We start from the raw sequence: 14,713 nt of genomic DNA on the forward strand, positions 1-14,713 counted from the left end.
GTTGTTAACCTTTACCCTAGTGTCTAGGTTTATATTCATTCACTCATTCATTCGTTCATTTTTCTAAAAACATAACAAAATGCAATATAATGAGATAAAATGAAAACTATTTCACTGAAGTGTGGCAGGACAAAGCAACAGGAGTAACAGAGCCCTCAAGGGGCACAGAATCAGAGACCCACTCATTTATACACCCAGGAATCCCATAAAAACACTAAACTGGAAGCCATAACATATACACGCAAAGACCTGGTGCAGACCCATGAAAGCCCTGTGTATGCTGCTCCTGGTTCCGAGTTCAAATGATCTTTGTTCATGTTGATTTAGAGGACCTTGTTTTCTTGGACTCTCCCATCCCCTCTGGCTCTTACATTCTTTCCACCTCCTTCTGTGCAGTGTCCACTGAGCTCTGAGGAGAGGAACTTGATGGAGACACCCCATTTAGGGCTGAGTGTTCCAAGACCGCTCTCTTTCTCTCTGCATAGTATCTGGCTGTGGGTCTCTGAACTGGTTCCCATCTTCTGCAGGAGAAAGCTTCTCTGATGATGGCTGAACAAAGTACTGATCATATTTGTCTTTGTAGGTCTGAGATCTATATCACTCAGGATGACTTTTTTTCTAGTTCCTTCTGTTTGCTTGCATGAGCTGTCACATGTTTTGTTGATCTTAACCATTCTGGCAGGTGTAAGATAAAATCTCAAAGTAGTTTTGATTGACATTTCCCTGATGCCAAGGATGCTGAACATTTTGTTAAGTGTTTGTCAGCCATTTGAGTTTCTTCTGTTGAGAATTTGCTATTTAGAACTGTACCCCATTGTTTAATTGGGTTGTTTGTTTTCTTGAAATCTGGTTCCCCAAGTTCTCTCTATATTTTGGATATTGACCTTCTATGATATGTAATTGCTAAACATCTTTTCCCATTCTGTAGTCTTCCTGCTATCTTTTTCTTTTCTTTCTTTCTCTTCTTTTCTTTTCTTTTCTTTTTTTTTTTTTTTTTTGAGACAGGGTTTCTCTGTGTAGCTTTGTGCCTTTCCTGGAACTCGCTCTGTAGACCAGGCTGGCCTTGAACTCACAAAGATCTACCTGCTTCTGCCTCCCAAGTGCTGGGATTAAAGGCATGCACCACCACCACCCGGCTGTCTTCCTGCTTTCTTACATAACACTAGATTACCTGTCATGATGGAACTGTGCCCTATGGAAAGTGCCCTATATGCTTGCCCACAGGCCAATCTGGTGGGGACATTTTCTCCACTGAGGTTCCCTCTACCAAAATGACCCTAGCTTGTGTCAAGTTGACAAAAAAAAAACAAAAACAAAACAAAACCTAGCCATTACATGCATGTTATTGAGAAATATAGAGATTTGAAAATGTCAGATGAAATGGGAGAGTCAAAGATGTTGTTTCAGTAGAGTAAGGTAGTATTATTTACACTTTACACATTTTCAGTATTACTGACTTTAAAAGTTGGACACATGAATTGAACACTTGGAGACAGGGTCTCATGTAGCCCAGATTGGCTTCAAACTTGCTGTGTAGTCAAGAATAATTTTGAAGTGATCCTCTTTCTGTCTCCCAAAGGCTGGGATTACAAATGTGTGCCAGCTTGCCTGAGTTATTTGGTGTTAAGGATTGGACTCAGGTCTTTGTACCTGCTATATAAGTATTCTACCAACTGAGCAACATTCCCAGTCCTGAATTATTTTAATAAAATAATGATTAAATAAGGAAACATAAGCCAAATGAGCTCTTCTATCACAGTTAAAGTCAAAGGCACTAAGTAAGGCCCTTCTTTTTATGATAATAGTATTATAATTGCAAAGAGCCTTGCTTTTTGTTACATGGCATCGATCTAGCAATATCTGTCACTGGCTCTTTTGGGGAATGTGGACAGGGTAAATAATTCACTGTAAAATGAAGAGAGGTTGGCACATGCGTAATTGCAGGCCTGCTCTAGCACAATTGTGCTATGAATAGAACCTTTTATGTAACATGCACGCCCTGACAGCATGCTGTCACACATGAAAAGCTTGGCTGCTATTAACGTCATGACTTTGATCTGGGCCACGGGGTTGAAAAGATGAGGAATGTCTTAATCACTTGCTCAAGAGTATGAATGGCGATTGTGAGCAGAGGACTGTAGGACCACAGGACAGAGTGAGTCAGCATCACTGGAACCTTGGGAGTGATTTTAATCTTGCAGAGCTAATGTATTAAACTAGGCTAATGAACTTGAACTTGAATGCATTTTGTAAAGCAAACTAAAAGCATGGAAGGTATCATTCATGTTATTTGGAAGGGGTCAGCACATTGCAATAATAAAAGCTCAGACCCAAGAGTTAAGACAGTTAAAGTCTGGTGTTGACTTTCTGTTGACACTCTGGGTGAACCTGGGCAAGCTTTCTTATATCCTTGGCGCTCCTCAGGATTACTCAACTAAAAACAGCCTTCTTTGAAGTTCTCCTATTAGCAGGGAAAGAAATCCAATCCAGCATATGGAGGGCAGCTCATAGCAGAGATAAGGTCTCCAGAAAGAAAGGGACGGGTGTTTGGGAGAGCTGGGCAAGGCTGTTATTCAAGGTATTGAACAACCATCACACCACAGGGGCAATTTAATCAGAATGGATGCCAGAAACTCAACTTGAGCAGGTATCTGGAGGCCCTTGGCTCAGTTGCTGGGTCAAAGGGAGAACATGATCATGATTCCAGGAAGGTGATGGAAAGGCCATTCTGGGCTCTGGTGCAGCAGTTACTCAGCAACCACATGGCAACATTATACTATCTCAACATGCAGGAAGTTGCATTGGTAAACTACAGGAAGTTGGAGGTACACCTGGGTATGAGGTTATTGTTCCTTAAGGTCTCAAAGTTTGGATTCAATGAGATAAAAAAAAAATGAGCAAACAGTAAAACATTCATCAACAAATGAATGGATAAAGAAAATATGTATGCTGGGTGGTGGTGGTGCATGCATTTAATCCCAGCACTCAGGAGGCAGATGCATGTGGATTTCTGTGAGTTTGAGGCTAGCCTGGCCTACAGAATGAGTTCCAAGACAGCCAGGGCTACACACAGAGAAACCTTGTCTCAAAAAAGCAAAAAGAAAAAGAAAATGTGGTACATTTATACAATAGAATTTTATTTAACTGTAAAGGAAAATCACACCTAGGAAAACAGATATAGCTGGAGATTATAATGTTAAGTAACATAAGCCTGACTCAGAAGAAACAGAGCATATTTCCTCTCCTGTGAAGAATGTAGATTCACACACACACACACACACACACACACACACACACACACACACGTAGGACATAAAAGTAGAAAGGGTAATGTGGGAGAGAAGAAGAGCTCTAAAGGAAGGGAAGGGGTACAAGAGGGTCATGGGATATGGAGGGCACTCATGAAAACAGAAAGATCAGCTATTGAGGTGAGGAAGTGGAATAGCAGGGGGCAGGGGCAAGAGAGGGCATTGTGTGTAAGTGAATCAAAACAAAGTACAATTAATGATAAATATATATGGCAATGTCACATCTCTTTCTATGCTAACCAAACAATTAACTTAAAATATCAGCATTTCGTATCCCATCATATATGTGCTGGCTAGTCTTATGTTAGCTTGATACACAAACTAGAGTTATCTGAAAGGAGGGAACCTCAATTAAAAAGATGCCTCCATAAGATCCAACTGTAAGGCGTTTTCTTAATGAGTGATTGATGGGGGAGGGCACTGCCTCTTGTGGGTGGTGCCATCCCTGGGCTGGTGGTCCTGGGTTCTATAAGAAAGCAGGCTGAGCAAGCCACAGAAAGCAAGTCAGTAAGCAGCACCCCTCTGTGGCCTCTGCATCAGCTTCTGCCTCCAGGATTTTGTCTGGGTTCCTCTCCTGACTTCCTTTGACGGTGAACAGCAATATGAAAGTGTGAGTCAAATAAACTCTTTCCTCTTCAACTTGCTTTTTGGTTGTGGTGTTTCATCACAGCAATAGAAAACCTTACTAAGACAATATAATACTCACTTTTGAGGCAAAGACTACCCAATTGGTTTTATTTGGAGCTCCTATCCACCTTTGACTAGGGGAAAACAAGGATCCCTGAATAACAGTGTGCATTCTAATTGCATCCAAGGCAATTGAAGCAATCTTCTAAAGGGGCTCAGGACTCCATTATTCTAGGGTGAAATACAAAAAGTATTTAACAGCTGGTATAGCATGAGTCAATTAGAAGGAACATGGTCCCTTGAATGTGGGCAGGGTCTGGAAATATGCTAGCATTAGCTATCTATTAGTAACTGCACCCATGCAAGATTCCAGCAAATGCCAGAGGCTCCAGAGCAGGAATGAGCTAGTCAGTATGGAGAGTGGATATGGAAAAAGGGACTGGAGACTTGTGCCATGGCTATTTATGGCAGGCATGGCATGTTATTACCAGCTGGTGCCTGTCTACTGCTTGCATATAAAGGGGAAGTGGAGGCTGGGCTTAGGGGAAGAGTTACAGCTGGCTATTATAGAGGGGCTACAGTAGAACACAAGCGATTCATTCAGCCAGGAACAGGTTTTATACAGCATGCAGGAGGTGTGGCAGTATTATTGGCCTTCATAATGACTAGGAGATATGGCATTGCTGGGGATGTCTTTCTGTATGCTGTGAATGTGTTGCTCTGATTGATTGATAAATAAAGTGCTGATTGGCCAGCAGTCAGGCAGGAAGTATAGGTGGGACAAAGAGAGAGGAGAATTCTGGGAAAAGGAAGGCTGAGTCAGGAGACGCTGCCCGCCACTGTCATGAGAAGCAAGATGTAAAAGTACCAGTAAGCCACAAGCCATGTAGCAACTTATAGATTAATAGGGATGGGTTAATTTAAGATATAAGAACTAGATAGCAAGAAACCTGCCATGGCCATACAGTTTATAAGTAATATAAGTCTCTGTGTGTTTACTTGGGTCTGAGTGGCTGCAGGAGCTGGGTCGACACAGGAAAACTCCAGGACTACATAGCAGGACTTTCTTTGGACCACCAGCTCTGAAATAATGACACAAAGACCTCTTATTAAATTATGAAAGCTTGGCTTTGTTTCTAGATAGCTCTTATAACTTAAATTAACCTGTTTATATTAATCTACATTCTGTTTGTTACCTCTGCTCAGTACAGTGCCTCCTACTTCCTCTGTATCTGGCAGGTGAATTCCCCTGACTCTTAGACCTGCTTCCCAGGTTCTGCTCTGTCCCAGGAAGTCCCGCCTATGGCCTTCAGCTCTTTATTAATCCATCAGAAGATGCCTTGGCAGAGACACATCTTCACAGTGGATAAAAAGATTATCTCACAACAAGGAGATGAGGTGGGTGATGCTGGAATTTGGTTGACGCCAGTCTGTCCTGCCCCCAAATGCCAGTAACATATCCATGGAGACACTTAGAAATGACAATCTTTGGGACTTGAGAGATGGTTCAGCAGTTTAGAGCACTGGCTGCCTTTCTAGAAGACTGGAGTTGAATTCCTGGCACCACATAGTGGCTAGCAATGGTCTATAACTCCAGTTCCAGGGGATCCAGCACTCTTCCCTGGCCTCCACAGGCACAGAGATACTCCAGGCAAAACATCAGTGCATAGAAGAATAAAAATAAATCTTAAAAAAAGGAAATGACAATCCCAGTGTGGAAGTGTAACTTCTATTGATTAGAGGTTAGATCCACAAGTGCATGTCACTTAATTACATGACAATTCTCTAAACTATATAAAGACTCTTTTCTTATGCAGGAGTAGAAAGCTCAGAAGTAAGAGATTTACCAAGGCCTTAGGGGCAGAGTTTTTCAATTTAGGTTTAAAATCAAACTTCTTGAAAAGTGCAAGGCTTCAGGAGGCTTCAGGAGGAGGGCCACTCTGTATGTGCACATGTGTACGTGTGTGTGTGTGTGTGTGTGTGTGTGTGTGTGTGTGTGTGTGTGTGTGTGTTGGTGTAGTTCTAAGAGAGAAATAGGATTACAGTCAAGTAAGGAAAGGCCATGTTCCCAAAGTTCCCAAGTACATTGGGAAGCTAGAATGTTGGATATCTTTGAAAAGGTCACAGACATTCCTAGATCGTATTTTCTAGAGTGGAGGAGACTTGAAGTGGGGTCTTCTTGGCTTGTTGCCATGACTCAGCTCTCAAAGGTCCATCTGGCTGCTGGCCTTAAGATACACACTGAATGCATACTCTTGAAAGAGCTGGAAATTCATTCACTACCACAGCTAAAGGAAACACTGATTGAGGCCAGCCCTTCTCTTTCAGCATTAACTGATGTTTATCTCAATGGAAAGTAATAGGTGATAATCCAAATGTCAAAGCCTGGCCTGTTGGGACAATTCTGTAATTCCAACCCTTGGAAGCCAAAGGATTGGAGCAGGTCTGTTGCCCACATGGGCTGTTGAGTGGGATCCTGTCTCCAAAAGTAAAAATAATAAAACCCTAATGTGCCTATGTCTGTTCTCTCTCTCTCTTTCTCTCTATCTCCCTGTCTATGTCTGTATCTCTCTGTCTCTGTCTGTCTGTCTGTCTGTCTCTGTCTCTGTCTGTCTGTCTGTCTGTCTCTGTCTCTGTCTCTGTCTCTGTCTCTGTCTCTGTCTCTCTCTCTGTGTGTGTGTGTGTGTGTGTGTGTGTGTGTGTGTGTGTGTGTGTGTATAGGCCAGAGGTCAATGTCTGGTATCTCCTTCAAATGGTTCTCCACCTTATTTTATGAGATAGTCTCTCACTGAACCTGGAGCTTACTGATTAGGCTAGACTGGTCAACAATCAAGCTAGTCCACCTGTCAATCCACCTCTCTACTAATGGCTAGAACCAACAACTTTGCTTGGTTTTATGAGGACTCCGGAAATTGAAACAATCAGCAAGCACCAACCTCATAGACATCCCTCCAGCTCTTCATATAAAAGGTTTAATAAAAAAAACTGTTGTGCATACTTCTTTTATATTGGTATTTATACACACATTTCATAGCTTATGACCTTCAGAGAGTCTTCTATTTTCAGCGTTTCATAATTAAACAATCCACTACCTCTCTGGTCTCTTACCTACAAGTCTGTGCCAACATGCAACGACCTCCACCAGGGGAATTAGAAGAAAGGTTTACAGTGGTCATCGGCACCTTGATACATTGTTAAAATGGGATCGCAATAGACATTTGGGGAGCAATGATGATTAAAGGAGGTCAGACCATGGAACAAACACTTCTTGGATTCAGGATCCCACTTGTCAGTCTTAGGTCTGTTTCCAGGTCCCAAACCCGGTTCAGACACCAGGTGGCGCTCTGACCCCAGCAGTCCCGCGAGCAGGTCGTTGGCGTTGACTCGGCTCTATTGGAAGTTGTAGCCGAAGAATTAAGCTCCCTGAAGCGCAGAAGCAACTTTTCTCAGTAGCCGCTTCACCCTAAGGCGTGAACGGAAGCCAAGGCTGACCCTCACCCAGGATCTCAGGTGTGGTTCAGAAACTAGGCAGAGAGGGCAATAGCACGCACATCTGAAGAAAGCATAGGTGACACCCAGCAGTTCGGAAGGCTGGAACGTCTCAGAAACCACCTTGAAAGGTGTCGAGCATCCCTGCGTGTGCTCCCAGCAGGGCATTTTGGAAGCAGTTCGGGGAACTTATGAGAGGACTTCTTACTTTTCTCTACCCCCTGCGCCGGCAACTGATGAAATTACACTGGTTTTGGTCTTTTCTCACAAAGTGTGGTATTGCTAAACGGTCGGAACATACTTAACTCCCGCTCCCCCATTTGAGCCAACAACAACATCTAGTATGAAGGTGAATACCTGGGCTTTTTTCTAGCCTCACACAAAAATGGGAAGATGACCTTTTGAAGAGCACTCAGAAGGCGAGAACTCAGGCCCAGGTCTCCCAGACGCCCAGGGCTCTGGAGTTCTTGCCCTAGGGCAGGACTTCTCAAAAGGCGTGGCCTGCATGGATCAGGGCCCCCAGGCTTTTGATAGAGTCCCTGGGGTCCGCCCAAATCTACTGACTACAGTCTGCATGGGGAAAGGAAATCTGCAGGTCCAGCCGCACGAGACTGTCCACATGTAGTTTTTACGACGAAGAAAACCCTCCAATTTAACATTCCTTCAGTTGATTCCCCTGCACATAAAAGTCTACCCGCGGCGGCCTTGCTGTGCTGGCCTCTTGGACTTAAGGCACAAGGGAGAGGAGACCCTGGGGCTCATCTTTGGGGATGGGGCCTTTTGGAGCTTGGGATGAAGTCAGGAGTGCCGGAGATCTCTCAAAGTGACCTGAGCTCTGGTTTAGGCTCTGGGAGCACAGGCCACCTGCAGGGGACCAAGCTGCTGGTCCCCCACGCTCTGCACCCGGCTGCCACGCGCACCTGGGTCGGCTGCCAGGCCTTGGGGGGAACTTGGGAGGCGTGGGGCGGGCTCCTCTGCAACTCGGGCGGGGCGGGGATGCTGGAGAGGAGGAGGGAAAGTGGGGTCTGTCTCCCCCACCTCCCGCCCCCGAGGCCACCTTCGGCTTTATAATTGGCTCGCTCAGCGGTTCCTTTCCTCTTATCTGATCCTGGGCGAGAGGCGAGGAGGGGAAGCTCTGCAAGGGAGGCGGCGGCGGGAGAGGGACAGGGAGAGGACAGAGTGAACGACAGGGCAGAGAAGCTAATTAAGAAAGGGTACTCCGAGGGAAGCGAGCTAGGGCAGTGGTCCGCTAAGAACCAACCCGCGGCAAACCTTCCCTAGGCGCCAGGCGGTCCCCAACCTGGGCTGGAAAGTTGCCCTGCACAGGTCAGTCCGTCTTTCTCTACTGTTCTGGGGTTCGGCGTTGCATAATCTACAGGTGAAGAAAGAAAGCCGGAGAGAGTGAGCCACCTGCAGACGAAAGCGATTTCCAGGACCGTCCACACAGCACGCGTGCCCGCGGGACGGCCTGGGGACCTTAGTGGGGAGATAGGAGATCGTACACACAGATGCCTCTCTGGGTACCACAGGGCAGAGAGACTGCAGGCGCTGAGTGACCGATGTGGGGACAGCAAAGCAGCCCTCCGTTTCTCTCTGGGGATTTCCCCATGGTGTCCGGGTGCGGTGGGCGCCGGGCTCTACAGTGAGCTCCAAGCGTCTTCTTTTGGCAGGGACTTAGGGATTTGTGCGGAAGCGCTGTGTACGCGTAGAGCGCAACGCTGTTTAGAGTCTCTTTGGTGGTGGCTTGGGAAACTTGTCCATGGAGACAATTCATCCAGACATTCATTGTACTGCTGCACATTCTAGCAGCTGTGGACCCGGCTCTGAATGGAAAGGGGAGCTAGGCAGAGTTCATAGAGTGTAGTAGAGTGCTACCACGCTCCGCCTGTTGCGGCTTCTAAGAGGCTGCGGGAACCATCTTCATTTAATTTCCCTTTTATCTTTCCAAACACCTTTCTAAGTCTCCTTACACTCAGCCTCTGGGCATCCAAGGCGTCTGCGGAAGCTGGGCTTTGTCATACAGTGTGCACAGGCAGGGGCGAGGTTAGGTCATTAGAGTAGTCTTAGTTACTCGGCAAGGTTTGAGGTTCTGCAGACTTGGTGCTCTGTGGGAAGCTAGTCTTGCGCTGGAGAGCTCAGGGATGCTTAGCCTAGGTCCAAGGGAGCTTTCAACTTGCCCAAAAGTGCGCCCTGAAGACCCTTGCATGCAATTCTCACAGTAGCCTGGATCCCCACCCTCATGCCTTCACCCTCCTCCTCTCTCCCCGGCCCAAAAATGGCTTCTAGAACTGCCTGAAGTCCCAAGAAAGATTTACTTATTTAGGCAGGGTCGTATGTAGTCCAGGCTGGTCTAAAACTTTCTTCGTAACTGAGGGAGGCCTTGAGGCCCCAATCTTCCTGGCTCCACCTCCCAAGAGCTGGGATGACAGGTGTGTGCCAACACCTGCCCTTAGACTCTGCAGGAAGGTTTGGGGAGTTCCTGGCTGGTAGCGGTTGGAGAGGTGGAGTGGGAACAGGAAGAAGGGAAGTAGGAGTCAGCCTCCTGTTGCATCACAGTAAGGAGAAACGAAAATGAGTTTTCTCCATCCTTCTTTGCTGGAGGCGCCGGAACGCAGCTTCTACCCAGGGCCAAGAGGGTCCTTCTTTATTGGGTGAAGTAGCAAGCAGGCTCAGGGCGGCTGGCATGAGGAGACTGGATGTTCTGTTACTGATGAGGGATTCCAGCTCTGTACTTAGCCTTACTGTTACATCAGAGATGCGTGGGTGGGTAGACGCATGGACGGATGGACCAATGGATGGATGGATGAGATTTAGATTGGTGGTTAAGAGATTCATGTGAATGGGCTTTGGTTGAACCTAGGTTCAATGCCATATTCCGGAGTAACTTTTTTTGGTGGGTTTTTGTTTGTTGGTTTTGTTATTTGTTTTATTGGGACAGGTTGTCACTCTGTGACTCTGGCAGGCCTGAAACTCATCATGTAGCCCTGATTAGCTAGGAATTCCAGGACCGTCTTGCCTTAGTTCCCTAAGTGCCGGAATTACAGGCTTACACCACCATGTCTGGTTCCTTGTTTGTATTTTAAGCAGTTTACTTGACAATAATTCCACACAGGATACAACCCACACATTCAGAATGTATAATTCAAAGGCTGTTAAGATATTAGAGTGGGCAGTCAACATCACAAATTAAGAATGATTTTAGGTGCCTGGAGACCTAGCTTAGTGGTTAAGAACACCCATTGTTTTTCTAGAGGGTCTGAGTCTGGCTCCTAGCAGGGGCATCTGGGGGCTCACAACCACTTGTAACTCCTACTTCAGGGGATCAGACAGCCTCTTCTGGTCTCCATGAGCACTTGCTCTCTCTCTCTCTCTCTCTTTCACACACACACACACACACACACACACACACACACATTCCCCAACACACTACATACACACTCACACGTCCCCCCAGACATCCATACACACATCCTCACACACCCACATGCCCCCACACTTGCACACCAATACACACTCACACACACTCAAACACACACATCTCCACACATCACATATACACACATCCCCCCTACATCCACACCCACACACAGACACACATACCCACACACATTCCCAACACACCAAATATACACTCACATATACACACACACTCACACACACATACATCTCCCTACACATCCACACATCTCCACCCACATACCACATACACGTATTTTAAAAATTCTAAAAAGAAATAAATGTTTTTAGTATTTCCAAAAGAAAACTTTCACGTATGGACAGTAACTTCCCAGTTCTTTCTGACCTGTCATTCAGTCTCTGGGGATTTCATATGAATGGAACTATACTACATATGGCCCTTTGTGATTGATTTTATTCCACCTACTAAGATATCTTTAGGTTTCATCTGTGGTACACAGGGTATCTTTTTTGTCTTGGAATAAACATGGGACACTCTCTCTTTCTCCTTGAGGAGCCCTGAACCAGAGCAATCCCGAATCTCCATTGCAGCCCTGACCTCCTACAGGTCCCTTGGAAAGTACAGGAACCACCCTTGCGAGGCCTCTTAATAATTAATTCTCTGGGCAGGGTTCCTTGGAACCTGTCAGTGTTCCTGGAGTAGTTTTGGATGCCTCCCAGGCTTCAGGATGGATGGGAGGAGCTCTTTGGCCCTGATCCTGGTGCTCTTGCAGTCCAGCTGAAGATTTTCGAGAAGTCCCTAGCCTTCCATGCTTTTCAGAACCATTGGGGGCCGGCCTCCAGGACAGGCTGAGCAAACTAGAGGGACTAACATGAGAGTTCAGGGAAGCCCCTAACTTACTAGAAAGACCCCGCAGGACGCATTCCCTTCAGATCTTACTTCCCACAGCCCCCTACGAAGACACAAAGACCTCTTTTCTTTTCTTTTCTTTTCTTCTTGCCTGGTTGTGGTTGACATGGTCTGTAGAGAACGACTTCAGCTACTTTGCAATCACTCTCAGTTAAATTCAGCCAAATGACCTCTGTTTTCCTGGAACACAGAGTATCATAATCGACAACTTCTTTAAGTCTTCTTGAATTGTTGCACACTGGGGCTGTGCCGTGTGAGCACCACTGAGCTAACACACTATCTGCGACTATGGCATTGGTGCAGGACACACTAGATGGTCACTCCAGGGACTGGCCGTGGAGGGTGGGGGAGGGAGGCAGGAAGAAAGTGTAAAGGGAAGTGACAAAAGTTTACTTTTGCCTTAGAAAATATGTCCTTGATAGTGTTGGATGTCAAGAAAGCAATCATTCTCTTTTACTCCTCATAAGTAAATAAACAGTGGCAGGGGTCCAGTTACTACTTTTTTATACATTCAACTTTCCATGTAGGCTGCTTCCTGTCCTCATGGGGATACTTGTGTGTGTGTGTGTGTGTGTGTGTGTGTGTGTGTGTGTGTGTCTGTCTGTCTGTCTGTCTGTCTGTTTGTCTGCTATTTTTCTGTGTTAGAAGCTGTGCTACTCAGCTTTCTGTCACCATAACACAATACTTGAGATAATTATAATGAGCGAAGATGTGCTCTGGCTCATGGTTGAGGAGCTCTTGTCCATGATGAGTTGGCTCCGATGATGCTCTGGGCCTGTGGCAGGGCAATACATCAAGTTCAAGTGCACAGTGGAACAAAACCATTTACATTGTGACCCAGGGAGTGAAAGGAGGGAAAGGGAAAGAGCCGGTATGAGACAGCTTTCTGGAGACCCCTCTTACATTCTACCCCCTCCCAGAGGGTCGAGCCTTTAACACATTGGTCCTCTGGGTGATATTCATAACCCAAACTGGAGCAGAAGTACTGGCACATTCCGAGTGTTTATTCCTTTCTCTGTAAAAAACACACTACCTTCTCGTTACTTTGGAACATAAATACTATTTCCCTTCTAGGGGTAAAGCCACCGAGCTCCAGGGAAATATGGTACCTCCTCCAGGGCCACAAATCTAGCAAGTGACAAGGAGATGATTGGAGGAGAAGCGAGTGGAATCTGACGGGTCCACATCACGTTGGGCACTTTATGCACCAGTTTCTCTGCTGCGGGAGGCAGTAAGGAATGGGTCTGGAACTGGAGTGGATGGTGTAAGCTGAGGTGCTCTGGTCACTGAGGCAGAGGGATCTAGGGACCGCTTAGGACCAAGCTGACTTCCAAGAGTCTGGTTGATGAAAGTTCTTTTTCCCTCCCACTTTGTTCTCTTTTTTCCTCTTAAAACATTCTATAGTTTTCTTTTTTCTTTTTTTGGCTTCTTTATTTTGTGGGAATGCGACAAGAAAGGAACATCTGTGGGTTGTTATGAGAGCCAAGAGTACAAGCCGGAGTGTGGAGCTTAGAGACCCAAATTCCACCCAGGTTGAAAAATGTAAACCCCCAGCACCCCTGCGAGCCTTCCTCTCTTTTCCTTGTGTGTTGCACATGCATGGGCTTGTATGCGTGCATGCTGTGTATGTACGAGTGTGTGGGTGTGTACGTCCGCCATGTGCCTATGTGGAGGTCAGAGGACAACTCTCTGGAGTTAGACCTCTCCTTCTACCGTCGGTGCTGGGGCTTGATCGCAGGTCACCAGGTTGGCACAACACACAACACACCTGTTGAGCAGTCTTGCTTCCCCTCGCCTGCCTCCTTTTAAGACTGTGTAACCCCTCTGCGGCTGCCTATGTGGCTGCGGCTAGCCTCGAACTCACATCAGCCCTCTCGTCTCGGCCTCCTGTGGGCTCGCAAGACAGACATAAGCCACTAGGCCTGCTCCTAAATCAGTTGTCATCTTGCATTTTGCTGTTAGTGGCTGCTGAAATCACCCTGGCAGATATCCCTAACATGAAATATTTAGGGAGTTGCATTCCAATTCTTCTCCCCGATTTTACTTGAGCTGCTTGTGGGAATTACTGCCGAGGGAGGCTAGCCTTGGCTAAGTCCATCAGAACGACTTAGGGCAGGTCTGTGTGGGCAATCAGGGGACACTTTATTGAACAGAGAGACACTCCTGGATGGCTCTCTGTCTCTGCTTTGGGGTGAGGAGCACACTGAATTGAGGTTAAAAAAAAAAAAAAAGAATTTGATTGTCTTCCCCTCCAGCCCAGCATTTTGCTGTGTATTGTCACTGTGCTAAATATTCAAAATACACTATTGCGCAATGCATTTCTGAAAGGAGAAATGCAGCAGATAACTACAGTTCAATGACAAGCATATAGAGCAGAAAACAAAGGTTCGCATCGCAGGCACCAGGGGAAAGCCTTCTGGCTCTCAGCGGGAGGACCGGGAAGCCTTTCTGAATGGAGATGTCTGAGGTGAGGAGTGAGCTAATCCTCTGCTGAGGGGAGGGTAGCCATAGGCTTTGATGAAGGTAAGCTCCCTTTTCTTTGGTGGGGGAGCTCTGTCCTTTAAAAAGTCCTTTAAAAAGCAAGACGAGAGAAAAGATGACAAAAGCCAGATGATGGGACATACTTGTGTCAATAGCTGTCACTAATTTGCTGTGCTTCTGGAAGGGCTCTGGCTTCTATCTCAAAATTTACACATCTAGTTTAAGAGTGTCAAGGCAGCTGAAGTCTCTCTCTCTCTCTCTCTCTCTCTCTCTCTCTCTCTCTCTCTCTCTCTCTCTCTCTCTGTGTGTGTGTGTGTGTGTGTGTGTGTTGTGTGATGTGCTTGTGTGAATGAGTATATGCTCAGGAGTGAATGAGTGTGGAGATCAGAGGTCAGCCTTAAGTGTTGTTCCTCAGGAGTCATCTACATTTACTTTTGTTTGAGATGAGGTCTCTCATTGGCCCAGAGCTCACCAATTACAT

The 14,713-nt window shown here is 46.2% G+C and overlaps 1 protein-coding gene across 2 annotated transcripts in view; it reads left to right on the top strand.

Annotated features, from left to right (window-relative positions):
• Positions 1–8,518: 8,518 nt before the first annotated feature.
• Positions 8,519–14,713, top strand: part of Col14a1 (collagen type XIV alpha 1 chain) — a 203,460-nt gene continuing 197,265 nt past the window's right edge. Inside the window, exon 1 of one of the 2 annotated variants that reach the window (XM_036208869.1) lies at positions 8,519–8,750. The gene's annotated coding sequence lies outside the window, so the exon portion shown is untranslated. The remainder of the gene's footprint in view (positions 8,751–14,713) is intronic. The other variant, XM_036208870.1, reaches the window with a different exon arrangement.

This window comes from Onychomys torridus, chromosome 16, assembly GCF_903995425.1.
Source record: "Onychomys torridus chromosome 16, mOncTor1.1, whole genome shotgun sequence".
Taxonomy (NCBI): domain Eukaryota; kingdom Metazoa; phylum Chordata; class Mammalia; order Rodentia; family Cricetidae; genus Onychomys; species Onychomys torridus.